Below are 27,819 nucleotides of genomic sequence, written 5' to 3'. Positions count from 1 at the left end.
CAGATGGCTCCACTGTAGGTGCAGTGAGTGAAGGAAGATCTGAGGTCAGAATTGGCACCATTATTTGTGTTGTGATGACCAGGTAGCTTGGATCCAGGGGAGGGGCAGAGTTGGAGAAAGACAGGAAAGAAGAGAAATGGGAAGCCCTGAGTATAACACCAGGGGAATCTCAGAGGCTAATGAATTTAGAGATGGAGAGGCTTAGGATTTGAAATGATGGTGGGGGAGGTGCACGCTGCTGTGCAGGCAAATGACGTGATGACATTGGTATTTGAGAAAATTAGTCGAGTTTCTGTTTCCATCATTTAAAATATGCAAAGATTGAGAAATCAATGTGGCATTTACTCAGCGTCTCATTAGCAATAAGCCAGAATTTATTAAATGTGCATGGCTATTCTTGTTATTGGCAAGAACTTGAGGGTGTCGTGCACCCTGCAAGGTCCTAAAAGGGAGAAAGTGAATTTACAGGATAAAACAGGGCCCAACACTCTGTATAAAGATGTAGATGAGGTGAAACTACACTGCCTGGGCAGGACGTGCCTAAAGAAGCAGCCCGCCCATCAGGGGAGCCAGGCTGCTGTCTCCAGAGTAAAAAGGAGAGATCTAGAGTCTCCTGTCCTTACTTCCTCTGCCCTCCTTCTTCTTCCCTCCCTCCCTCCGTCCTTCAACCTTCTCCTCCCATCTCCCGGCCCCTCTTTCTCTCTTTTCTTTTTCCTTCTCTTCCCTCTCTCACTCACTTATTCCTTTGCATTATTCCTTCTTTCTTTCTATCCAAAAGATGAGGGTTGCTATTCTTCAGGATCTTGAGAACATAGAACCTTTGATCAGGTCTCTCTCTTCCAGAATGTGACAAAATGAAAATTCAGGCAGTGATACAAGGAGATGGCTAATAGACTAGAGTCTTAGCCCAGGTTTTCCAAAAAAGCAGATATGGCAGCATAGTCAAGGCTCAGGGGCACATGCTTTGCTGGGGGAGTGTGATCCAGGAACAGAAGTGAAGGTTAGGGATGTGATGCAAAGGAGGAGAGTCAGTTACAAAGGCGTGCTGTTGACCTGGGCACAGCCCTGTTACCAGGCTGCCTGGGATGTGTCTCTTAGGACCATCAGCCTAAAGGAAGAAAGGAGGGGACACATTCATCCATCAGTTCTGTCCCCTCCATGGTCAAAGGTTTGCCCCATAGGGCATTAATTATATAATTTATACATGTACAAATGCCAAGCTGATTCTCACTTGACACCCACCATGCTGGGGCTGGCAGTGGGATCCTTAGCCTGGATTCTGGCTGATTGCACCTGCTGATCAGATTCTACACAGAACTGGTCCCAGTAGCAGTGGTTGCAAAAGAAACAGGTGAGGCTAAGAGAATGTCGGGTGGTTCCCAGGGGCACCTTGACTATCGCAAGGGGCTTGATACAAGTAATGACTTCAGGAAACCTTGTTTCCTGGAGACACTACTGTGTTATTGATGGAAATTGGTCTGTGGGTTCTTTCCAATTCTATTGGTAATATCTACGATCTACTACAGACAGCTTTTGTCTATCACAGGCCATTCACTGCAGTGGACTTTGCCCAACAGGAAGGGGGTCTTCGTGGATTATCCTTAATCAGGAAGTCAGGGTGTGGCTGAGGTCTGGCTTCAGCTAAGGAAAAGCAGGTGTTCAGTCACCTTGAAATTTGACAGAGAATGACAATGTGACAAAAGCCTAAGTGAAGCTTGGATTGGCCTGATTTGGAACTGGCAGATTTCTCTATGTCTCTTTTAGATTCTCATGAGAAGAGCTGACTCTAGGTGAGAAAACCCTTGGGTGAATCACTTTAGAAATTGAGACCTCGAGAAGCAAGAGTTAAACAAACCCTCCCCAATGTTCTTCACTCATTCTACTTCCAGATGAGTCATATAGTTCAGATGGGTGAGAGCAAACATCTGAAGGCATAAAGAGAGTCAGACAAGGGCAGGATGAGCTTGTGCCTGGTGGCTCATCTTTGAAAGCCATCTGGTCCTGCTGCTTCCTCCTCCGTGTCCTCCTGTAGCTCAGCATTCTGGAGACAATGGGCAGAAGCAGATGCTTTATCCCTAAATAACTTTCTGTATCCCTGCAATGGTTCTGTCATCACACTTTACAGCAGAACAGGTCCTGAGCCGTTCCTGTGATAACTTTTAGGCTATGATGCCTACACCCATAAGGCTGACATCTTCCTAAGTGCAATATGGTTTTTGTTCAAATGAATACACAGTTGATGCATGCTTGGCTAGAAGTTATAATGATAAATATAACCCCACTGTCTGAACTGTCATCATTATTTGGGTTAAGCTTGTTGATTGGAATTTTGTAGTATAAGAACCTACAACTTGGTTCCAAAATCAGCCATGTTTGTGCATAGATATAGGTGAATCCACTTGTTTATAGCAACTCATGTGCTCTAAAGTGATTAAGGAGTCATCTTTCACTATGATTGTTTACCCCCAAGTCTGATAACAATATCTTATTTTTTCCATGACTAGAAAGCCTGGAATGTCCAGAATGCTCCATATCTTTGGAAGATCCTTATTTTGCCTGAAGAAGAAAGTCATATGTTTGAGATAATCGCATAGAATGATGTGGGTGGTGGAGATTCAAGAAATCACACTTAAAAAATTTCTATAGACATGTGCTCAGGAAAGCCAAGTGATCTGTATTAGCATAAAGAGGCTCCAAGAGAGATGTCAATGTTTTGTTTGTTACTTTAGCAAGCTATTATTTTAAAAAAAGTATGATATTTATGCATATGAAAACATTTTTCAGAGCTGAGGATCTAATAAAGATTTATAGCAACCAAGGGAGTGTTTAATGAAGAACAAAGCAGCTGGATTTTGGTAAGAAAGTGCTGTCCTGTTTTTGCTCATCTGCCTAACATCCTCCATTTCCCAGCATGGTGGCAGCCATGTGGGCAGTGTCTATTGTTCTCGGTATGACTTGCTGGTGCCAGGGACCTAATGCAGATTTTGTTCTTACAATAGTATGGTTGTGTGAAAAACCTGTCTGGTAGTTCTCTGATGGACTGGCACAGAGGCTGGCCTTTGTTTTGTCCAGCTTGGGCTGGAGTGGTTTTCTGGACAGCAGCAGGATTTGTTCAAAAATTCAACTCTGGCTACATGCAGCAGCATGAGTGAATTTTGCAGTGTTTAGTTAAAAAAAAGTTTAAATGACATATGCTACCTATGGTCACCTGAATTAAGGGATGGTGGATGCAGCAAGCACCAGATAGACACAAAAGCCTAGAAAAGAGGAGACTGGGAAGGAAATTTCTTGGGAGAGTAAGGTCTTGGAAAGAGTCTCATATACAACTGGGGAAGCTGGGGTGAAATGTATGTGCGTAGGAATGGGTAGTGCTCAGAAAAGATCTGAGAGGACCCTATTCTTGCACCTGTGGTGGATCTGTGGGGTATAAGCAATCAAGAGGTGAAGGTTAAGGAAGAAATATAGACGGCCTGACTTAGTGTTGAAGGAATGACTCAGGCCACACTGCAAAGACTAGAGAAGTCTACTCTTTCTTTTTGGCTCCAAGTATTTAAGGAAATCTCTGTCATGTTACTGATTGATCTTTGGGATAATGAAACAGAGACTTCAGTGACAGCATATGACAAGGAATACAATCTTTTTAATACTAGTTTGGAAAAGTCACCAAACAAATGGATAATTGCAGCTATCAGCAATTAATAACAGCAAATCTCAGGGAGAGAGAGAATCAGATTTCCAGAGTTATCACATTATATTATTAAAAATGTCCAGTTTTCAAAAAAAAATTACAAATTGTACAAAGAAACAAGAAAGTATGGCCCATTCACAGGAAAAAAAATTGACAGATGCCTTCATTGAGAAAGCCCAAATATTGGACTTACTAGACGATTCTAACTAAACTCTCTTAAATAGGACCAAAAATCTGAAGAAGACAGGAGAATATATGAACAAATAGAGAATATCAATAAAGAGATGAAAATTATAAAACAGAACTAAGTAGAGATTCTGAAGCTGAAAAGTACGATAGCTGGAATGAAAATTCACTAGAAGAGTTTAACAGGAGATTTAATTGCCAGAATAAATCATTAGAAAACCTGAAGATAAGACAATCGGAATTATACAGTCAGAAGAGAAGGGAAAAAAAATGAAGAAAAATGATCAACAGCCTCTGGGACACCATCATGCACATTATGGTATTCCCAGAAGGAGAAAAAAAAAGGGGCAAGATGAATGTTTGAAGTCATAATGGCCAAAAACTTCACAAGTTTGGAGAAAGAAATGACACTACACATCCAAGATTAGTGAACTCCAGATAGGATAAACTGAAAGAGATCCACAGCAAGATTGTTGTAATCAAACTGTCAATTCCAAGTAAAGAGAGACTCTTACAAGCAATAAGAGAGAAGCAACTCATAACATGCAGGGGGTTCTCTATAAGATTAACACCCAATTTCTCATCAGAGCCCATAAGACCAGAAGATAGTGACATGACACAGTGAAAATATTCAGAGAAAAAGAATGTCAGTCAAGAATTTTATACCAGGGCTTCCCTGGTGGTCTAGTAGTTAACAATCTGCTTTGCAACGCAAGGGACACAGACTTGATCCCTGGTCTGAAAAGATCACACATGCTGCGAGGCAACTAAGCCTGAGTGCCACAAGTACTGAGCCTGTGCTCTGGAGCCCTTAAACTGCAACTACTGAAACCCAAGCACCACAGAGCCCATGTTCCACAACAAGAGAAGCCAGTGCAATGAGAAGCCTGCACACCACAATTAGAGAGTAGCTCCTGTTCTCTGCAACTAGAAAAAGCACCCCCATATAACAACAAAGACTGGCCCAACCAAAAATAAAAATAAAAAATAAATATTTTTTAAAAAAGAATTTTATACCATTGTCCTTAAAGAATGAAAGGGGAATTGATACATTCCCAGATTAAAGCTGAAGGATTTTACTGCTACCAGCCCTGTCATACAAGAAATGCTTTAGGGAGTCCTTCAGGTTGAAATAAGAGGATGCTGAACACCAACTTGAACCCATGTAGATAAATAAGTTCTCTGGTAAGTAAATGTATAGTAAATAAAAAGACAGTATTTTCTTCCCATAGTTCTCAAAACTGGAAAAGAAACAAACTAACCCAAAGCTACCAAAAGGAATGAAATAATAAAGACTCAGTTCAATTCAGTTCAGTCACTCAGTCGTGTCTGACTCTTTGCAACCCCATGAATCACAGCACGCCAGGCCTCCCTGTCCATCACCAACTCCCAGAGTCTACTCAAACCCATGTCCATTGAGTCAGTGATGCCATCCAGCCATCTCATCCTCTGTCGTCCCCTTCTCCTCCTGCCCCCAATCCCTCCCAGCATCAGGGTCTTTTCAAATGAGTCAACTCTTCACATGAGGTGGCCAAAGTGTTGGAGTTTCAGCTTCAGCATCAGTCCTTCCAATGAACACCCAAGACTGATCTCCTTTAGGATGGATTGGTTGGATCTCCTTGCAGTCCAAGGGACTCTCAAGAGTCTTCTCCAACACCACAGTTCAAAAGCATCAATTTTTCGGAACTCAGCTTTCTTCACAGTCCAACTCTCACATCCATACATGATCACTGGAAAAACCATAGCCTTGATCAGATGGACCTTTGTTGGCAAAGTAATGTCTCTGCTTTTTAATATGTTATCTAGGTTGGTCATAACTTTCCTTCCAAGGAGTAAGCGTCTTTTAATTTCATGGCTGCAATCACCATCTGCAGTGATTTTTGAGCCCCCCAAAATAAAGTCTGACACTGTTTCCACTGTCTCCCCATCTATTTCCCATGAGGTGATGGGACCAGATGCCATGATCTTAGTTTTCTGAATGTTAAGTTTTAAGCCAACTTTTTCACTCTCCTCTTTCACTTTTCTCAAGAGGCTCTTTAGTTCCTCTTCACTTTCTGCCATAAGGGTGTTGTCATCTGCATATCTGAGGTTATTGATATTTCTCCCAGCAATCTTGATTCCAGCTTGTGCTTCTTCCAGCCCAGTGTTTCTCATGATGTACTCTGCATATAAGTTAAATAAACAGGGTGACAATAATAAAGATTAGAGATAAACAAAACAGAGAACAGAAAAATGATAGAATCAATGGATCTAAAAGTTGATTCTTTGAAAAGATCAATGAAATTGACAAGGCTTTAGCTAGTCTAAAGTAAAAGAGAGAAGATGCAAATAACTGAAATCAGAAGCAAAAGAGGAGCATATAATTTACCTTATATAAATTAAAAAAGAGAAGAGAGATTACTATGAATAACTGTTTGCCAAAAAGTGAAATAACCTAGATGAAATAGACAAATTTCTCGAAACATAAAAATTATCAAAACTCATAAAGAAAGAGAAAATCTGAACTGAGCAGTAACAAGCAGAGACTGAATCAGTAACCATAAACTTGTCGACAAAAAAAGTCCTTCACTGATGAATTATACTAAACATTTGAAGAATAATTAACAATCTTTTTAAGCTCTTTAAAAAAAAATGATTGAAGAAGAGGAAATACTTCCTAGCTCATTCTATAGCCAACTGATATAAAATCCAAGCAAAGATATCACAAGAATACTATAGACCAACATCCTCTATGAATATAGATTAAAAAACACTCAAGAAAATACTAGCAAACCAAATTCAGTAGCATATTAAAAAAAATTATTTACCATGACCAGATGGAATTTATCCTAGGAATTCAAGTCCCATTCAACACAGAAAAATCAATCTATGTAATACACCACATGAATAGATTGAAGGAAGACCTCACATGATCATTCCAATCAATGTAAAAAGCATTTGTCAAAATACAACACATTTGCATGATAAAAACACTCAAAAGGGAACTTCCTATAGAAGAGGACTTCCTCAACTTGATAAAGAGTGTTTATAAAAAACTAGCAGTTAACATCATACTCATGGTGAAAGCCTGAAAGTTTTACCTCTAAAATCAGAAACAAGAGAAGGTTGCCTGCTTTCATCTTTGTAATTCAACATTGCACTCAAAGTTCTAGCCAGAGAAGTTTGGCAAGAAAAAGGGAGACATCCAAATCAGAAAGGAAGTAAAATTATCTTTATTTGCCAATGACAAATATAAAAAATCTTAAGTACAGAAAATCCCAAAGATGCAACAACAAAAACCTACTGGAGCTTACAAATAAGTTCAACAAAATCACATAGTCCAAGATTTATACACAAAAATGAGTTGTTTCTAAATTCAGCAATGAACAATCCAAAAAGGGAAGTAAAAAAAAAAAAATTCATTACAATACTATACAAATGAATAAGGGTTTTCCAGGTGGCGTAGTGGTAAAGAAATGCTTAAGAATCTAAGGAAGAGAGTGACTTGTACACTGGAAAAGTATAACATGTTCCTCAAAAAAGTTTAAGAAGACCTAAATAAATGGAAAGTCACCCTAGATTCATGGGTTGGAAGACTTAATATTTTAAGAGGGCAATACCATTCAAAGAAATCTGGCTATCCATTGTAATACGTACAAAAATTCTAATGGCTTTTTTCCCCCAGAAATGGAAAAGCCAATTCTCAAATTCATATGGAATTGTGAGAGACCTTGAATAGCCCAAAGACTCTTGAAACAGAAGAACAGATTTGAAGACTCACACTTGCCTATTTCAAATCTTGCTGCAAAGTTATAGTATAGTAGCCCCCCTTATCCACAGTTTTGCCTTCCATGGTTTTAGTTACCCATGGCCAACTGAGGTCTGAAAACATTAAATGGAAAATTCCAGAAATAAGCAATTCATAAGTTTTAAATTGCACGTTATTCTGAGTAGCATGATGAAATCTTGCAAAGTCCAGCTCAATCCTGTCCAGGACACAAATCATTCCTTTGTCCAGCTCATCCTCCCATTAGTAATCTTCTTGGTTATCAATCAACTGTCCCAGCCATAGAGCTTGTGTTTAAGTAATCCTGCTGTTGCTAAGTCACGTCAGTCGTGTCCGACTCTGTGCAACCCCGTAGATGGCAGTCTACCAGGCTCCTCCGTCCATGGGATTTTCTAGGCAAAAGTACTGGAGTGGGTTGCCATTGCCTTCTCCATCAAGTAATCCTAGTTTTACTTAATAATGACCCATAGTGCAAGAGTAATGATGCCGCAATTTGGATGTGCCAAAGGGAAGCCGTAAAATGCTTCTTTTTGGTGAAAAGTTGAAAGTTCTTGATATAGTAAGGGAAGGAGAAAAAATTGTCTGCTAAGGTTGCTAAGATCTATAGTAAGAGCAAATCTATCTGTGAAATAGTGAAGAAGGACAAAGAAATTTGGGCTAGTTTTGCTATCACATCTCAAGCTGCAAAAGTTATAACCTTAGTATGTGATGTTTAGTTAAGATGGAAAGAACATTAAATGTGTACAATAAGATACTGAGAGAGAACACATTGACATAATTTTCATTATAGTATATTATTTAATTGTTCTATTTTATTATTAGTTATTTTTGTTAATTTCTTAGTAATAGTAATGTAATGTTAGTCACTCAGTCATGTCCAACTCTTTGCCATCCCATGGACTATAGCCCACCAGGCTCCTCTCTTCATGGGATTCTCCAGGCAAGAATACTGGATAGGGTTGTGATTCCCATCTCCAGAGGATCTTCCCAACCCAGGGATTGAACCTGAATCTCTTATGTCTACCTGCATTGGCAGGTGGGTTTCTGACCACTAGTGCCACCTGGGAAGTCCAAGAGAGGGAGGGACTTCTGTAATCAAAATAGTGTAGTTCTGGCATAAAGATAGACATTGAGACCAATGGAATAGAACTGAAGAGTCTAGACATAAACCCTAAAGTATGTGGCTTATTGATTTCCAACAAGTGTGCCAAGAGCATTCGATGGAGAAAGATTAATCTCCTATAAGTAGTGCTCGTGAAAAAGTTATAGTGTTATTTGTTCAGTCATGTCCAACTCTCTGTGGCCTTATGGACTGTAGTCCACCAGGCTCCTCTGTCCATGGAATTCTCCAGGCAAGAATACTGAAGTGGGTTGCCATTCCCTTTTTCAGGGGATCTTCCTGACCCGAGGATTGAATCCTGGTCTCCTTCATTGCAGGCAGGCTCTTTACCATCTGAGCCACCATTTGGAGCCCTAGCTCACATCATATATAAAAATTAACTCAAAATGGGTTCAGGACCTAAATATGAGTCAAAACTATAACTGTCAGAAGAAAATATAGAGGTAAGTCTTTCTGACTTTAATTTGGTAATGGATTCTTAGATATGACACCTAAGGTCTGTACTCTGACATTAAGTAGAGTGGTCTTACTCCGTCTTACTTCATGGTCACAGATGGCCTAGGCTGAGGTTGAACTTTTGTGAAATTGCTTATGTTAATTTCAGCACGACCAAACTGTGGGGCTTCCCTAGTGGTCCAGAGGTTAAGAATCCACCTGCCAATGCTGGGGACACAGGTTCAGTCTCTGGTCTGGGAAGATCTCACATGCTGCAGGGCAGCTAAGCCCATGCACCACAACTACTGATGCTCAAGGGCCTAGAGCTCATGTTCTGTGAGAGAAGCCACTGCAATGAGCAGCCCTATGCACTGCAATGAAGAGCAGCCTTCGATTGCCACAACTAGAGAAAGCCCATGGGCAGCAATGAAGCCCATGTGCAGCAGTGAAGACCAAGGACAGCCAAAAATAAATGAAAAATGAATAAATAAATAATTTAAAAAATAGACCTAATTGTGAATCCTGGAGCCTCTTCTAGCAACATCAAGTCCTGGCTGACAGTGCCAGGCCAGCTCCTAGATATCAGGGCCTGCTTTTCCTTTTCTCAACTTGCAGAATGTATTACAGCTACATGTAGAGCTTAACTTTCAATCAGGTGATATGTGAGTTAGGGCTAGGTTTTGTCACAGGAAACAAAGCCAACATCCCCAAATAACAGTGGCTTAAATGATAAAGATGTTTTTCTCTCTTTCATATATAAAATAGCTCTGGAAGTAGGTCTTGCATAGCTGGAAATGTAGCTCTATGATTACCAGAGACCTGAGCTTTGGCTGTCTCAGTGTTCTGTCTTTTGTAGTTTTTTTCCCCCTTGGACTTATTGTCCAAGGTGGCTGCTCAAGTTCCAGCCATCACATTAACATTCCATTCAGCAGAAAGAGGAAGGGAAGAAGATGGTCCACTGGCTCCCTTTTAGGAAACTTCTTGGAAGTACCCTTCAACACATCTACTTCACATTTCACATGCTAGCATTTGATTACAAAGGAAAGATGCTTGTGAAATGCAATCATTTAGTTAGGTGGCAATGGGTTCATTAGAATAATCTGGGTTCTCTTATTAAAAGGAAAGTCATAAGTGGCTACTGGGGACTACAAGTATCTTAAGTAGGGATAACACAACTGCCATATTGCAGTCTATGAAAGGCAATTCTATGAGGGCTTTTGTGGTATGCAAATATCCCTATCTTTGGTGAAACAGCAAGCCATTAATTATCTTAAAGGATGCCTCCTTTTTAGTCTTTCTTTTGTAACAATATCAAGAGTTCAAGTTTCAGAGTTGAACTCTCTTTTCAGTAGCTCGAAGCTTTGTAGCTTGATTGAAAAGAATGTTGTGATCCAGCCTGCCACCGTTGCTAGGCTGCCTAACAATTTACCTCTAGCAGCAGGGAAGAAATAGTTGTGTTGTTGGAAATATCTAACTTAAAAATGGATTTAAAATATCATTCTTGCAAATTTGTTTTTCAGAATAACTAAATCCTTTTGCTTGGAAGAGCTGTAAAATTACTGTGTGTTCTTCTTTTTTTTTTTTAAGGAGGTGATAAATAAGGTGAATGAAATTGTAAACAAGAAGCTCATGTTGCCTCACTATAACTCTACGTAGACATCTGGGCTGGAAATGTGGGAAAATTGTAAAGAATTTGGAAAGGTTCAAAGGCTCAGGTTATTAAAGTTTTAATAATCTTCTTTTCTGCAGGGCTAACCCCCTGCTATTCTTTCAATGTAGGAGAAAAACAAAATATGGACAAGACTGTAGTTAATTAGAGTCTAGTCTTCCTTGGAAAACCTATAGAAATTGCTTGGAATTTTTATAGTGGCTAAGAGTTGGGAGGTATGGGTTTGAAAAGATGCAACTTAAGTTTCATTTTAGGAATATGGAAGATTTTATTTAGGTTTTAATGAAATAGAATATATATATTTAAAATGTTTACCACTTAGTTAATCTAATTGGTTGGAAAACACTACTTTGCAAGAATTATCTATGAAAATAATCTTACTTGGTATTTTAACTTGTCCTCATTGATCAATCAGAGCAAAACAAAATATTTATTGCCCATAGTTAGCGGCATACTGAAAATCAAATGACATGTCTTTAGTTGATTACCAAGTTGTCTTAATTAAAGGAACAACAATCTCTTATGCTTGAACTATGAAAATTGTAAAAGTGATTTGTCTTCTGAATAAAATGCATTTTATTTTTGCTGTAGACTTGTAATGTCAGTGTTGCTATTTTTCTGTTTGAAATTAATTTTCTTTTAAAAGCCTCTTAAAAGTATATAGTATAGCAATATATAATGCAGAATGTATTTTACTATATGTTGTATAAGACTATACTTGGCATATGAAATTTTTATCATAGGTATGTGCATATATAGATATGGAAGTACGTGCATATGAAGTCACATGTGTATATTTGGAATATGCAGACACAAGGAATACTTTTAATTGTGTTGCATCAAGGAGGGAGAAAGAATTTTACTCATTAGGATCCAGCCGTGAGCATTGAAATATGATTTGCGAGAGATGAAGCTTGGAGTTGTTTTAATAGGCTAAGTGGTTCCAAATGCAAGTTCAGATTGTAGACTCCCAGGCTCTTTGTGAGGCTAATTGACTTTGCTGTAGAGTTTTGGCAAAGCTCTTATTATTTTTACTACATTTTCCTTTTTAATAATGTAAAATTGAACTAACTTCTAAAATTCAAGTTCCTCTTTATGAGTTTGTTAGTCCTTCCTTCATCAAATTAATGACTGACCATTCAGGACAGCCAAGAATGCTTACTGCTCTGGGCATTTGCTAATTGGTTGTTCGTTGGGCTATATAGGAGGGGAAATTATTGCTACTATAAACCAAAGAGTGTAAAGGAAAAGTAGTGATATAAACATGGAGTTGGAATAGCCAGGGGAAGCTAGTGATGCAAAAGTTCTGTTTTTTCTTTTTTAAAGAAACTTCCAGTGGTCCAGTGGTTAAGACTCTGCGCTCCCAATTCAGGGGGAAGGGATTCTAAGTTCCCACATGCTGTATAGCACGGCCTTAAAAAGAAAAAAGAGTTCTGTTTTTCTTCTAGATGGTTCCTCTAGGATGACTGCAAAACACTGAAAATAAAATTCTGTACCCCAGATCATAAGGTGGAAACTCGTTTTGGTAAGTCTTGGAAAAGAAGATTCATGGTTTTGGCTGGTTTGTAAAGCTCTAGTGATACATTTCTTTTGTTTTTTTAAAGAAAAGTTGAGCTCATAGACCAAATAAGAAGGGGTAGAATCTATTTCACCTCAAAAACTGCTACATAAATAATTTGACCCTCTGAACTGGGACAGTGATTAGGAAGAAATGAAAATTGCAAGACTGGAATTTTTGACCATTTAAGAATGGGAGGTGAATGTTCATTCCATTTCTCTAGGTCTGACATTCCTTGGAAATTTCCTCTGGAATATCTTGGGGGAAAAACATCAGAGTTGAAGGCAGAAACACCTAGTTCATTCCCTCATTGTCCACTTTTGTCCCTGTGCCGTGGTCTCTCCTGACTCTCCTTATAAGTGCCCCACCAGACCATTCTCTGAACTCAGGTTGTAAGCCGGGGATTGAATCCAGGGGTCTGGCTCGTGTTGCAAAGGTTTCCAGCAGCATCAGGTAATTCACTGTTAGCTTGGCTCCATTCAGAATGGTATCAGAGACCTGAAAGGCTGCACGACTCATTACCAATTACCAGTTCCCTGGGCCATCCGGTTCCCTGGCAGAAAGGCTTCCGATGAATTTGCGATGCAAATTGAAAACATGTTGTCAACAGCAGCAAGTCGAAAAGATGTTTACCTTAATTTTTCCAAGGCAGGCTTTTTACATGTGGATGTTTTTGTTTACGGAGCAGTCTTCCAAATTCCCTCATTTCTGGGCTTGGTAGCGTTGTTCCAAAGGGATTGTCACCGTCTCTTGATGGAGAGAGAAATGAAGAGGCTACATAAGGACTCACTCCCGGGCGTGCCCCTGCCTTTTCAGTGGCTCCTTTCACAAAGCTTTGCATAGGGCTTGGGGCAGCAGATGCTAAGGCTGGCTCAGAGCAGGTCAATTTCTCTATGGGACCGAGGAGATCAGCCTGATGAAGGGCTTCTTTTACAGGTAAACTGAAGTCCCAGTTGGTTGTGTCATTTCCCAAGGATGCTTGTATAGTCAGCATCATGGTTGAGTCTAGAAGTCAGGGTTTCCCGGGTACCCCAGGCATTCCCACAGTGTATGACCCCAGACTGAAAAGTTGTTAATGGTTGATGGGTATAAAATAAAGTATCAGACAGAAATTAAGTTGTATGTTTCCATTAAAATTGAGACCACTGGGAGAGAGGCCCTGAAGGAAAGCTATTTGACCTTTGAACCTTGTTTGGATGTTGTTTTTCAGGGAATACTTATCTGATTTCAGAAAACACTGCTGGAAGAAGCCCATCTGTCCAGCCAGAGTAGAGGTGCATGTTCATCCTGGGTTAATGTAACGTCCTGATAGCCCTGGTCCCTGGGAGGTCCATTTGGGGCCCCTCAGAGGCTGGACTCTAGAACTGTGGGTCACGGAGCCTCTGAGCCAAACCTAAGGATGTGGAGGACCATCTAGTCTTTCTTTAAAGCTTGTTTTAAATTCAGAGTCTCCCCTAATTAGAGTTGAGTGTGTTTACTTAGATTACATGTCATCAACTCACAGGTCCTCCTTCAACATCAGACAAGCTGAACAAGTCTGAAAAAGAAGATTAACCCATCATGAACTGGAGGTAGAAAACAGGGAACCTGGTTTTGGCCAGAGCAGGAAGCAGGAGCCTCATTCGAGCCTAGCTGGTTTCACAGAGGGCTTTTCAGAGGCATAAGCCAGAGGAGTTTGCTAAGCAGGCATCTCAGCTGCTGCATGTGTAATGAAACCCAGCGCTTGGAGAGTATCTCAACAGAGGCTGGGTGAGCATCACACAGAATGGTCCCAAGACACAGAAAATGAGAAAGTTCAGAAATGCAGACCAACTAGAGACAAACTCCCAGAGACGATGGAACCAGGGGAGATGGGACTTCAGGAAACAATTCAGGGACATAAAGTGTCTGGTCTGGGGCTTCCTTAGTTCCATCAGGGTGGAATGTTCTGGGCACCTGTCTGGCTTATCCTCAGCCTCCCCAAAGAGCTCCATCTGATCATGACCTTACAGACACAGAGGATGGGGGCACAGCTGTTTCTTATTCACTTTGTGAGTCCAGCGAGTCATTTAAAACTTCTGGTACCTCGCTCTTTTCTTGTTTATAGGAAGTAGTAAAATCTTCCTCATCACCTTCCAAATTCAGAAGCATTTCCTACAGCAGTTGATTGGGAGGTGGAGAGGGAAGATGTCCGGTTTTGAAATCACACAGATTTGGGGCCATTGCATAGAAGACATTCTACCTGTTGCCTGTTTTGAGCGTATTATTTTTGGAATTAAAAATCAAAGATTTTTGCTGGGGAAAAAAAAAAAAAAAAGGGTTCAGCAAAATGGAGCAGCAAAATGCCGACCTACAAGACCAGAAAGTGAGACCTTACTTATTCAGGACTAACTCAGAGTCACAATTTGAACTCTTCTTGTAGGGAAGTAACTTGAAACATTTTTACCAGAGGTGACAAAATTGCTTGAGTAAGAAAAGTGCTGACTCCTAATGATGTTTATTCCCCACCGAGTTTGCACGTCATAAAATTTGACCCGGGCCACTTGATGAAGTGTGGGTCTTGGGAAAGAGGAATTCACGACCTCCATCTCAGGAGGATCTTTGTTATCTAGAACAAACTCTAAAGGAAGGTATATTACCATAGAGACCTGAGTCCATGTTTGATGTCTCTTTCACCCGATCAGCTATAATGTCTTAGGTGGTTCAGGACAAACAATGATTGAGAAACCTTTTCTTTTTGGAAGACTATTCTTTTTGGAAACAAATGGATTTGAATGTCAGGTTTTAGGCATTGCTTGGAGCAAGTTGGCGATTTCTAGAATTCTGTTTCTTAGCTTTCATCTGCAAGTTGTGCCTGGGGTCAGGGCCATGGACTTTGGGTATGTTGTCACTCGGGTACTAGTGGGACCAAGGTCAAAAGACGTCAGAAGGAGTGAATGTCAGATCCTGGCATGAAATCATTTAGGTTGATGACCTTGAAAGAGCCAACCGGAAGGAGAGAGCGGGACGGGAGTCATGTCAAGGCTGTCTTGAACAAGAATGAGAACATTAATAAACACAGAGGGAGGGCAGAGCATGTAAGAGTCCAAGGCAGCTTCTGTGTTGTCCTGGCCTTGCTGCCCTGGAGCAGCACTTTGGTATAAATAAGTAACCAACTGACATTTAATAATTTCTGAAGCTATCTAGTGGTAGTCCCATCAGGACCTATGCTCAGCAGTTAATTTCCTACAACCTCAAGTACAAGTATTAATTATTATAAAGATTATGGGAATGAGCTATCAGATAGCCTTTGGAGTCTGCAGTCGCTTTATTTCTATTTTTGAGAATCATGGCATTGGTAGTCACCATCCAAGATGGCTCATGGAAGGCTTCAAATTAATGCCTGGCGTAGAGCTCTCTGCGAGGCAGAGCTGGGAGACGGGTGCTCAGAGACGGCGGCTCACAGGACTTTATTGAGCATTTAATAAGCCTCTTCGAAAGGGCATTCAAAGTGGTGGTAACGTGACATAAAAGGGACCATGTTGAGAACTGTTCCAATTTTCTGAGGACATAGGAATGGTTATCTAAGGAGGTGAAAAATGGGGCACTGAAAACAAACAAGACTCTAGTCTCCTTCCTCGTGTTTCTGGCTGTGTCTGTCATATATCTGTTGGCACGCTTTCTTCTGGGGACAAAGGACAGCACTGTTCAATCCTCCCGTCCATGCCAAACTCCAAAGGGGATAATTACATTCTGCCTCCTGAAATTCCCTTTGCAATTTCATCTGGGGGCAGTGCTCTGTACTGCCTGCGTGTTACTGTGCGCTGGGGAGCTGTGTTTTATTCCTAGGTTCATATTATTGTGGCCACTGTGAGCACCGCATGGCTTTATTTTGGTCCCAGCATAGAGATCAGACTAGAGTCTCAGACTAGGTTCTCTTACAGTAAAATGCATAGAGTGCAGTAGCAAACACCAGCTCACTGCGACATCGTGTTTCTGACTATCTACAGGGCAAGACTGGCATAATTGTGTCTGAAAAGTAACAGCCAATTGTCTAATCTTGTTTTTTAAGAAAAGGTACTGGTTCGACTCTTGGGTCGGGAAGATCCGCTGGAGAAGGGATAGGCTACGCACTCCAGTATTCTTGGGCTTCCCTGATGGCTTAGCTGGTTAAGAATCTGCCTGCAATGTGGGAGACCTGGGCTCAATCCCTGGGTGGGAAGATCTCCTAGAGAAGGGAAAGACTACCCACTCCAGTATTCTGGCCTGGAGAGTTCCATGGACTCTATAGCCCATGGGGTCAAAAGGAGTCGGACACAACTGCGCCATTTTCACTTTCATTGTTTTTAGTGAGGGAGGTGGCAGAGGATGAGATGGTTAGATAGCATCACTTGGACATGAATTTGAGCAAACTCTGGGAGATAGTGAAGGACACAGAAGCCTGATGTATTGCAGTCCATGGGGTTGCAAAGAGTCAGACCCCACTGAGTGACAGAACACACACACACACACACACACACACACACACACATGATAATGGCTTTGTGTTCAGGTGAAAAATACAGTTCAGATATAATGTTTTGACCCTCCTAAAATCATTGTAGCTGATTGAAATTCTATATGTGAGACCTCAAAATAGTTCATTTTGGTTTCCTGAAGGTAATTATTCTTTCCTGAATAGCACAAATAGTTATGTTGTAAACAGGATAGATAATTTCTTAGGGAAAGATAATATATATTGAAATTCTTAGAACCACTCTTTGTAATATAAGGAAAATGAACCAAGCTTGTTAGAATGAAATCCAGGTGAAAATGTAATACGGCTTCCCTGAATTTTTGGAGAAATAGATACTAAAATGATAATTCCAATTCCCCAAAGGAACCGGGGAAACCTGGACAAGAGGTTGGTTTTGATAATAGTGTTTCAAGCTGTTCCTATCCTTAATTGTATTGCAGAATGAAACTGTAGCCATCAAGCCCTAGTGCTGGTTTCAGCATGAGAGCAGAACCAAGGAAAGCAGGGACTCATTAATCATGGCAGTGACTGAAGTGGTTTAATAATTATGTCATTTCAAGGGGAAAAAAGGCTTTGCCTCAAGTAAAAGGGGAAACGAAGGACTGGTAAATAGAACTTACTTCCATCCTCGGTAGTCAGCTAGTGGGTCTACTAGTGGGAAAGGTCTATTAACTAATTGATCTGCTAGACTCGATAGAGAACTCGAGCTGGAGATCAAAGGAAACTCTCCGCTACAAAGGAAAGCAAAAGCCTTCAACCAGATGTTTTCCTTCCATCTCTGTCATGCTTGATAACTGCAAGTGTGACTGAATCTGGCCATAGGCTTTGTCCACCCAGCCATTGATATGAAAAGGGGTGTGTGTGTGTGTGCCTCCACAGGCAGAAAAAAGAGATGAGAACAGCATCAATGTCAAAAAGATTCAGCATTTAAGAGGGTTTGAGAGCTAAAAAATTACTTTTCTATTTCTTTGCGAAGCAAAGGGACCAAAGAATGTTGTCAACTGCCAACTTAAAAAAAAAGGTTACTATACCTTAATCAGTCTACAGTTACCATTTAGAGTAACTTACACGGATGCATTATAATATACATCTGTTACAATAAAATCAAGGGTATTTTGAATGATGGATGAAACAACCAAGATTCAACTGCTACTGTTAACTTATGTGTTTTCTTTTCTATTCAGAACAAAAGAGCTCAAAATCCAAACTTGATTTTTCTTTCTGCCGTTACCCTAGAATTGCTTGTTTACATCTGTTAACCATCTTTATCTTTTCCAATTCTAACTCTGTATTCTGGTTCTGGCTTTTTCACATCTGGATAAGGTATTATTTATGATGATGCAAAATATTTGGTTTTGAAGTTTGTTGGAAATATATGTAGATTTATCACTGTTTCTTTTCTGTGCACTTTAAACATTCCTGTAGTATCAGACATTTTGAAAAATGTGTAGAATTACCTTGATGTGGTTAGTTTGGTCTGGTCTATGGACTTTCTTAAAATACCACCTTGCTTCCTCAGCTGATCATAAATATCACCAAAAGTCCTTAGTACATCTGATTGATAGACGTATCAGGATTCAGGGATGTTCAGAATGAAACCTCATTGATCTAAGTCAATAAGTCACCATAAAAGGAAAATTTCCATAAAATGTTTGAATGTTTGTACTTTCTTGATGCCTAAACTTCTCAAATGATAACTCATTTTTTTAAGGCTTTTGTTTGTATTAAATTTTAGCTTCTACTGCTGTATGACACAGGGAGCCCAGCCCAGTGCTCTGTGATGACATAGAGAGGTTGGATTGGGGGTGGGTGGGAGGGAGACTTAAGAGGGAGGTTCAGTTCAGTTCAGTTGCTCAGTCATGTCCAACTCTTTGCGACCCCATGAACTGTAGCATGCCAGGCCTCCCTGTCCATCACCAACTCCCGGAGCCTACCCAAATTCATCTCCATTGAGTCGGTGATGCCATCCAACCATCTCATCCTCTGCTGTCCCCTTCTCCTCCTGCCCTCAATCTTTCCCAGCATCAAGGTCTTTTCAAATGAGTCAGCTCTTCGCATCAGGTAGCCAAAGTATTGGAGTTTCAGCTTCAACATAAGAGGGAGGGGATATATGTATACCTATGGCAGGAAGCAATAGTTAGAACTGGACATGGAACAACAGACTGGTTCCAAATAGGAAAAGGAATACGTCAAGGCTGTATATTGTTACCCTGCTTATTTAACTTATATGCAGAGTACATCATGAGAAATGCCGGGCTGGAAGAAGCACAAGCTGGAATCAAGATTGCTGGGAGAAATATCAATAACCTCAGATATGCAGATGACACCACCCTTATGGCAGAAAGTGAAGAGGAACTAAAGAGCCTCTTGCTGAAAGTGAAAGAGGAGAGTGAAAAAGTTGGCTTAAAGCTCAACATTCAGAAAACTAAAATCGTGGCATCTGATCCCATCACTTCATGGGAAATAGATGGGGAGACAGTGGAAACAGTGTCAGACTTTATTTTGGGGGGCTCAAAAATACTGCAGATGGTGATTGCAGCCATGAAATTAAAAGACGCTTACTCCTTGGAAGGAAAGTTATGACCAACCTAGATAGCATGTTAAAAAGCAGAGACATTACTTTGCCAACAAAGGTCCATCTGATCAAGGCTATGGTTTTTCCAGTGATCATGTATGGATGTGAGAGTTGGACTGTGAAGAAAGCTGAGTTCCGAAAAATTGATGCTTTTGAACTGTGGTGTTGGAGGAGACTCTTGAGAGTCCCTTGGACTGCAAGGAGATCCAACCAATCCATCCTAAAGGAGATCAGTCCTGGGTGTTCATTGGAAGGACTGATGCTGAAGCTGAAACTCCAACACTTTGGCCACCTCATGTGAAGAGTTGACTCATTTGAAAAGACCCTGATGCTGGGAGGGATTGGGGGCAGGAGGAGAAGGGGATGACAGAGGATGAGATGGCTGGATGGCATCACTGACTCGATGGACATGAATTTGAGTAGACTCTGGGAGTTGGTGATGGACAGGGAGGCCTGGCATGCTGCGATTCATGGGGTGGCAAACAGCTGGACATGACTGAGCGACTGAACTGAACTGAACTGATGGCTGATTCATGTGGCTATATGGCAGAAACCAACACAACATTGTAAAGCAATTATCCTCCAATTAAAAATTCAAAAAATAGAAAAAAAAATTTAGCTTCTAAAATTTCCCATTATCTTTCTGTGTGCATGTGTTTAATGTTTGAAAGAAGTATTTCTTAGATAATATATTCATCATATGTGTATTTATCCTATAATTTCCTGAAAATATGCTTGGACAGGGTGGAAGGAGGGAAAGGTAAAGATGGTCCCCCCTAAACAACTTTATATGCTTTAAACTTTGCTGAATGTCTTGTTTAAGAGCATATGAATCAGACTACACCCTTTCTCAAGGTCCCATTGACAGACTAAATGGTTAACTGGCCATTGTCTGTTTGTCCATCCATAATTCTATCTAGCGAAACCACAACAATCTGGACATCAATAAAGGAACCACAGGGTGTGAATAAATGCTAGTAGATAGAAAGCAGATGGACTTATATGAAAAGCAAACAAAAGAAAAAAACCGAGAGGGGGATTCCAGAGATAAGAGTGGGCTGGAGAAGCTCCAAGCTTGGAGCTATCAGACACGAAGGACAAGAATGCATGGGGAGTGGGGGAGGATGCTTGTTAGAGTGTTTATTTAACAGTCTGAATTCAGATCTTTGGGATACCCTTCTTCAACTAGAACTTCCTCCCTGCTCTTCCTTCTTCCACTCCTCAGTTTCAGAACAAACATGGACAAATTGTGTTGCGTGGATAAAATCAAATAACCTCTAAAGACTGAACCGTAGAGGTGTGTGGGTACTTGGCCTAAAGAAAAAAGCTGGAGAAAAAAGCAAAAAGCAAAAAGCTGGGTTTCAGTAGCAATTACTGGGATAAGGACATTTTGCCCAGACATCTCTGCTTAAGTTTTTCATGCCCTGAGCAATTCTGGGTGGGGAGGTCTCTGATTGCTTGCTTCATACAATAGGGAATCCTGCCCATCAATACTTCTATTCACCCAGTGTCTTCACAGAACTCCCTCATTTAACAGAGTTCTGAGGAACAATATTTTTGTGCTGGTCAGTTTTGTCCTTCAGCCATAGGTATAACACCGGATATTAGACAATACTGAGTTCATGAAAGAGAAGGATTAATATGAACATATAGAGTAACCAGTAGAAGAAAACAGAACTCAGAAAGCTAAAAAGAACTTTAAAAATTATTTTCACCATTCTTAGAGTAATTCAGGATGATCCTAATCCTTAAAATAAGAATGAATTGTTGACACAAGAGAAATCAGAAAATCAGAAGGGCTTCTGATAATTAAAATAAGTGTGTTTACGAAACAGAGACAGACTCACAGACTTAGAGAATGAACTAGTAGTTACCAGGAGGGAAGGGATATAAGAGATATTAGATCAACATGTACACATGACTATATTTAAAGTGGATAACCAACAAAAACCTACCGTATAGCACAGGGAACTCTACTCAATGTTATGTGGCAGCCTGGATAGGAGAGGAGCTTTGAGGAGAATAGATGCATGTAGATGTATGGCTGAGCAGCTTTGCTGTGCACCCAAAACTGTTACAACGTTGTTAACTGGCTCTAGTCTAAAATAAAAGGTTGCAAATTAAAAAAAAAAAATAAATAAGGTTGCTAAAATTATAAATCAACAACCGGATTGAAAAATATGTTGGACATGACTAAAGAAATATCTTGGAAGAAAAATAAAGGAAATTTTTCAGCATGGAGAGCAAAAAGACAAAAATGATAAATGAAGAATTAACAAGTATGAGCATAGGACCAGATGTTCAATAACCTTCTCATAGGAAAAGAAAAGCTAACAGAGAAAATGAAGGGGATTAAAAAAAAAAAAGTAGAGGAAAATCATCTTATGTAAAGGAAGACATGAATATTTAATTGGAAAACTTCCACTAAGTACTAAAAAGGATAAATTAAAAATAAAGCCTGGTGATACTTGAGGTATATACAAAGATAAAGAGAAAGCCTAAAGAGCCTCCAAAGAGAAAAAAGCAAGCTGCTTAATAATCAGACTGACATCAACAACATAAGACAATAACTCAGAACCCTCAGAGTTCTCATCAGCAAGAAACAATGAAGCAGAATCTCAACATCCTGAGTTATAATGATTTTAAATAAGGGTAGACACACTTTTCCTTTAAGGGGAAAGACAGTCAATATTTCACATTTGTGGGTTGGGTGGTCTTTTTTGTAACTATTCAGCTCTGCCAGTGTAGCACAAAAGCAGCCATAATGTCTGTAAAGAAATGAGCATGGCTGTGTTTCTGCAAACCTTCATTTACCAACACAAGTAAAGGGTGGGTTTGACCAGTGGGCCATAGTTTGCCAACACCTGATTTTGAACATAGAATTCTATACCTAGCTAGACTATCAACCAAAGATGAGGGCAAAATAAAGACATTCTCAGGCAAGCAAAATCTCAGCAAGTTTCATAACCAGGTACCCAAATGGAAAAAAAAAATACTGAAGAAGTTTTGCTTGAGGAAAAACAAAAAAGGAGTAAGTGAGTGTGAGATGAAGTAGAAGAAACAGCAGAAGCTGAGCATGACCTGGGAGTTTGGAACATTCTCCTTAAAGTGGCCATGGTTTATGACATAGAATCAGTTACTTTTCCTTTTCTGTGGGTTCAGTCATATTATTTAAGTATTCCTGGAATAATATTTAAATACAGGCAGATGATTCCTGGGTTGAGAAGATACCCTGGAGAAGGAAATGGCAACCCACTCTGGTATTCTTGCCTGGAAAATCCTATGAACAAAGGAGCCTGGAGGGCTACAGTCCATGGGGTCGAAGAGAGTTGGACATGACTGAGCATGCACACACACACACACACACACTGAGACTTTGTTTTATTGTACTTCATAGACACTGTGTCACAACTGTCACTTCTGGTGAATGGATGTGAGGATAGACATAAGGAAGGTGAGTTAATTAAACTTTAATTTCTTTCTTTATAGCTTGAATTTTTTTTAAATCACACACAAGTATTCCCTTAATTTACAAAATAGTTCTATTAAAACTTCTATTGAAAATGCATTTAGGGCTAGAGACTTTATTAAATGAACTTGAAGCTTAAAGTCTATTAAACAACAACAAAAAAGCTTTAATCTGTCATCTGTAGTACATTCAACTTGCCAAAAACATTCTTACACTTTTTCACTGGGAAAGTTAATTGAAAAGAAAATTGACATAATTTTATAAAATGTTTTTCTGAATGACTCTAAACTTTGTTCATTAAAACTTTTAAAATGTTGGTAGGAATGTAAATGTGTGCAGCCACTGTGCTGCTGCTGCTAAGTCGCTTCAGTCGTGTCCGACTCTGTGCGACCTCATAGACGGCAGCCCACCAGGCTCCGCCGTCCCTGGGATTCTCCAGGCAAGAACACTGGAGCGGGTTGCCATTTCCTTCCCTGTGCAGCCACTGTAGGGTTCCTTAAAAAACTAAAAATAGAGTTGCTGAAGGACCCTGGGCATATTGCCCAGAGAAAACTGTAATTCAAAAAGATACATGCACCCTATTGACAGTTAACCAAGACATGGAAACAGCCTAAGTATCCACTGACAGATTAATAGATAAAAAAGACACAGTACATATATACAGTGGAATATTATTCAGCCATAAAAATGCCATTTGCAACAACGTGGATGGACCTAGAGATTAGAGATAAAGATAGCCAGACAAAGACAAATATCATATAATGTCACTTATATGTGGAATCTAAAAAAAAAAAAAAGATACAAATTAACCTATTTATAAAACAGAAACATACTCCCAGATTTAGGAGAAGGAACTTACAGTTACCAACAGGGTAAGGGGGCAGGGGATAAGCTAGAAGGTTAGTATTAACACATACACACTAATATATATATATTGTATATATATATATATATATATGTATATGTATATATAGCTCATTTGGTAAAGAATCCTTCTGCAATGCAGGAGACCCCCGTTCAATTCTTGGGTCGGGAAGATCCACTGGAGAAGGGAAAATCTTACCCACTCTAGTATTCCTGGGCTTCCCTTGTGGCTCAGCTGGTAAAGAATCCACCTTCAGTGCAGGAGACCTGGGTTCGATCCCTGGGTTGGGAAGATCCCCTGGAGAAGGGAAAGACTACCCACTTCAATATTCTGGCCTGGAGAATTCCATGGTCTGTATAGTCCATGGGGTTGCAAAAAGTCAGGACACGACTGAGCAACTTTCACTTTTATATATATATATATATATATATATATATATATATATATATCTTATATATGTATATATAAGATAATGAACAAGGGCCTACTGTATAGTGTAGGGAACTATACTCAATTTTGTAATAATCTGTAAGAGAAGAGAATCCAAAAAATAGTAGATGTACATGTCCGTGTATTACTGAATCACTGTGGTGTACACCTGAAACTTACATGACATTGTAGATCAATTCTAATATGACCCATCTTTAACAAGGTAATTGGGCTTCCCTGGTGGCTCAGAGGTTAAAGCGTCTGCCTGCAATGTGGGAGGCCTGGGTTTGATCCCTGGGTCGGGAAGATCCCCTGGAGAAGGAAATGGCAACCCACTCCAGTATTCCTGCCTGGAGAATCCCTTGGATGGAGGAGCCTGGTGGGCTACAGCCCGCGGGGTCACAAAGAGTTGGACACGACTGAGCGACTTCACTTTAATAAGGTAACGTTTTGCTCAACTATCCTCAGAACACCTCTTATACGAGAATTACTGGGGTAGTCAGACTGCAGCCCCATGGCTGGCCATCTGATTTTCTGAATAAACTTTTACTGGAACCCTGTCACATCCCTTTGTTTATGTCTCCTCTATGACTCTTATGGCATGCAGTTCCAAAATGTTTACCATCTAGACCTATAGGAAAAAGTTTGCTAACTCCCTATCTGAATGACCTGAGACTTTACTAAAGCCCATATTGTGGGGCCCCACTCTAAGGCTTCTGATTCAGTGAGTCTAGGGCGGGAGTGAGAATTTGCATTCTAACGTGTGCAATAGGCTGCCAGTCAAGGGACGGCGGTGAGTAGCAATGGTGTAGACAAATCTAGGGTTTGCATTTTTGCTGTATCCAGTGCAGGTCTGCATGAGCTTGGACAAGGTATTCAATTTTCATATCTCAGGGTTGGTTCATTTGTAACATGAGGGTGATCACATTTCCTATCTTGGATTGTGGTGAGGATTCAGTGAATTCATGCACGTAAATTTCTTTAGCATGGTACCTAGTACTGGGTACATAGTGATGAGTCAATGAAACATTTACTATTCTGATGATAAAAGCACACCTTTCTGAGCACTGATCAGGTATGAGAGAGATGAGGTTAGAATATCAGCTGCTTGGGAAGTGAATCATTTTCCCCAGTCTCTGGATCTCATGCTTTGCATAAAAATTTCCCTAAATGCTGGACCAGCAGAAAAAAAATAAAAGAGTGGCTTTAAATCAATTTCCTTGGAATGAAGTATAAACTGACAAGGATCACCAGCACTCTCTTGTTTTTGTTGTTTTCTTGTTTGGAGTAATTTCAAGTTTAAAAAGAAATGTAGGGACTTCCCTGGTGACCCACTGGTTAGAACTGCACACTTCCAATGCAGGGTATGAGGGTTCCCACATACTGTGTGGTGCAGTCCAAAAAAAATTAAACATAATTTTTCACATGTGAGGGTACATGGCCATCAGTAGGAGGCAGGGACTTGCATATGAAAGAGGTGACAAACGAACATTTTTGTCCTCAAGGAATTTATAACCTAATTTTAGATAAGATAGATCCTCATGTCACATGAAAAGCCAGGCACAGTCTAGGTAGAATCTGAGGAAAGATGAGAGATGCAGGTGAAGTGTACACCAGGGTATCGACAACATGCTGAGAGAGTCAGGGGTCTCTTGAAGATCAGGTGGGATTGTATGAAAAAATCTCCCCCATTTAGCAGGAGAAATGGTGCTGGAAAGGCATGAAGATGAGGAAATGAACACAGAATGCTTGAAATCTAGCGAGGAGTTGAGAAAATCAGTCATGGTTGAAAACTATCTAGGCAAGTAACTCTTGGAAGAGCAAATTCCATTTTTTCAAGCATGGGTACTTGTACTGTGATTTTTTTTTTTTTTTTTTAGGTGGCAGTGAAAACTCTAAAGTAATCTCAAGTTCAACAATTGTGACTGATACTGGCTCTGGGTCAAAAAAAGAAAAAATTTCTGCTATCTTTGAAAACTCTGTCAACAGATTGAGTTGGCTCTCTGAAAGTGGAAAATCCTTCTGACTCTGGAAGACTCTGAGGGGATGAGCTGGAATAGGACAGGGACAGCCCTCATCTTTTCCTGTTGAGGCAGAAAGGCCGAGACAGAACACATTAGTGACCAGAGAGTCAAATAATCAGCGAAGCTTGGCTTTGGGGCTTGGGTCTTGGAGAGGGTTATTGTCCATCACTTGGGCTGCAGTTACAGAGGACATTCTCTGAGGGCAGACAGGTGGACCCCTGAGAAGAGCATCTGAAAGCACCATCTGCCTCCTTGTGCCTGGATCTGCTTGCAGACATCAGTACACAGTGAAGAAAACTGGTCTTGGTTGCAAGGGCTGGCGGAGCATCCCTGGCTGAAAGTTGGTGTCTGGGGTGGCGTCCAAGCCTGTTTGGTTTAGTTCACCATGGAAGCAGTGGGGGTGTCTTTCTGGGGCAGAGCAAGACCCATCGCTCCTTGTTTTAGCCAGGAGCAGAATCATCTGATGATACCAGATCAGGTGATAATATTCGGGGGATAAATGACTATAACCTCATGGAAAGAGAAGGGAGCCTCCCTCCCTCTGATTGGCGAGACGGTGGCCGTGGCTTAGTCACCGCCTAGACAGGCATGGTTGGGGCTGTCACTCAGTTATCTCCTTCTGGTTTTCAAATTACGAGAAGAGATTTATGGAACATCTCTGTGATTTCTCCCTCTCCCTGGGAGAGGATCCGGTCCACAGCCCTTCCTCTGCACAGCACTCCCGCCTGTTTAATCGTCTTAGCAGTCAGAACGGATTACTGCAGAATCTGTCTCTTGAAGCGGTCTTTCTTCATAAAAGAAAATGTTATACAGTTTCGGTACATTTGGGTTTTCTCTGTGTTGTGTAAATTAACTTTGATTTTTGACTTTTTTTTTTTTCCAAACATTTTTGTATGTGGAGGACTGGGATGATTTGGAATACAAACCACAGAAGTACTTCACTGTTGAGTCCTCAGCTGGAGGTAACTATCCTGAGCACTGGCCACGGGGAACCTCCCCAGTTTCTAGCTGAATTCCAATGGTCCCTCCCTGATGCTAGGGTTGGATGACTTTCCTGCCATTCAGCCAAAGATATGGCCTGTCCTTTCCATCATTTGTTGCTCTTAATTTTTCTGACTGACATATCTGCCCATGGAATGGATAATGAGAGATGTCTATATATTCACGTGTTTATCAAGGATCATCCATCACCCACCTTGGACCTTGTTTAAATTGTCTGTGTCTCATTCAAGTTAAGCTTCTCAGAGACAGAATGTGCCGTGTCTTCATCAAGTTTTATCAACAGACCAACTAGGGAAAACCAATCCATGACTCTGTCTATAAAGATAGCCTGCTGTGTACTATGCTCAGTTCTGTCCGACTCTTTGCAACCCCAATGGACTGTAGCTTGCCAGGCTCCCCTGCCCATTGTACTTTTCCAGGCCAGAATACTGGAGTGGGTTGCTATTTCCTTCTCCAGGGGATCTTCCCACACCAGGGACTCCACCCACATCTCTTACATTTCCTGCATAAGCAGGCAGGTTCTTTACCACTAGTGCCACCTGGGAAAACCTAAAGATAG

General features: G+C 40.5%; 1 long non-coding RNA gene across 2 annotated transcripts in view; it reads left to right on the top strand.

The window, feature by feature from the left end:
* LOC122681914 overlaps positions 1-27,819 on the top strand; it is a 110,259-nt gene that overhangs the window by 21,373 nt on the left and 61,067 nt on the right. The window lies entirely within an intron of this gene.

Source organism: Cervus elaphus, chromosome 23, assembly GCF_910594005.1.
Source record: "Cervus elaphus chromosome 23, mCerEla1.1, whole genome shotgun sequence".
NCBI classification, from domain to species: Eukaryota; Metazoa; Chordata; class Mammalia; order Artiodactyla; family Cervidae; genus Cervus; species Cervus elaphus.
This window is presented reverse-complemented; position numbering and strand designations above follow the sequence as displayed.